We start from the raw sequence: 764 nt of genomic DNA on the forward strand, positions 1-764 counted from the left end.
CTTTTTGAAGAGACCTATGCTCCCCGGCCCATCTTTGTAAGTCTAAAGTGTTGATTTTTGTTTTTTTATTAATATTGTCATTTGAGGGTAGGGTTTTTTTTGTTTTTTTTTTCTTGCATGGAACTGATAGTATCTTTTAGGAACCACTTACTTTAAGTTTTCTCTTCACCTCCCTCCTACCACCACCTTGAGACAAAGAACACGATTCTAGAAGTGGTTGATGGAGACAAAGTGGTCTGGCTATATTGTCTCCTGAAGCCGGAGGCTTAGGGAGCCACTCTCCTTAGGACCCTGAGGGGTGGGATTACATGCTGGCTGTGAAGTTCCCCGCACTGAAGACAGCAGATTGCCAGTTTATTAATCAATTAGAGGGCCGATCGTGCCTCCAAGCTCCGCCGCCAAGGGCCGCACACGGGGGCCCTCACCAGCAGTTGGGTACCAGGTAGTGCCCGTCCCACTCCAGTGCTGTAGCAACAGGAGTGCTCGTCCCTGGGAAGGTGGCGTCTGGGTCTCCCAGGTGGACTGAATCCCCATTGATTTCACTACCAGATGCTCTGTGGGCTCCTCATCCCATCGCTGTTGCTCTGGGTTCGGGATCCCTCCAGCTTCCCAGCTGCCACCTCTCCTGGGTGTGGGTGCTGGCCCTTTCTCCCAGTCTCCGTGGCTTCCTCTGTAAATCCTTGGTTATCGTGTTTAGGTTCAGCTCCCTTCAGTGGGTTATTCAGGTTTATTGCTCTGTAATTGAGCTGTAAATCCCGCCTGGG

This window comes from Myotis davidii, unplaced genomic scaffold (genome assembly GCF_000327345.1).
Source record: "Myotis davidii unplaced genomic scaffold, ASM32734v1 scaffold174, whole genome shotgun sequence".
Taxonomy (NCBI): domain Eukaryota; kingdom Metazoa; phylum Chordata; class Mammalia; order Chiroptera; family Vespertilionidae; genus Myotis; species Myotis davidii.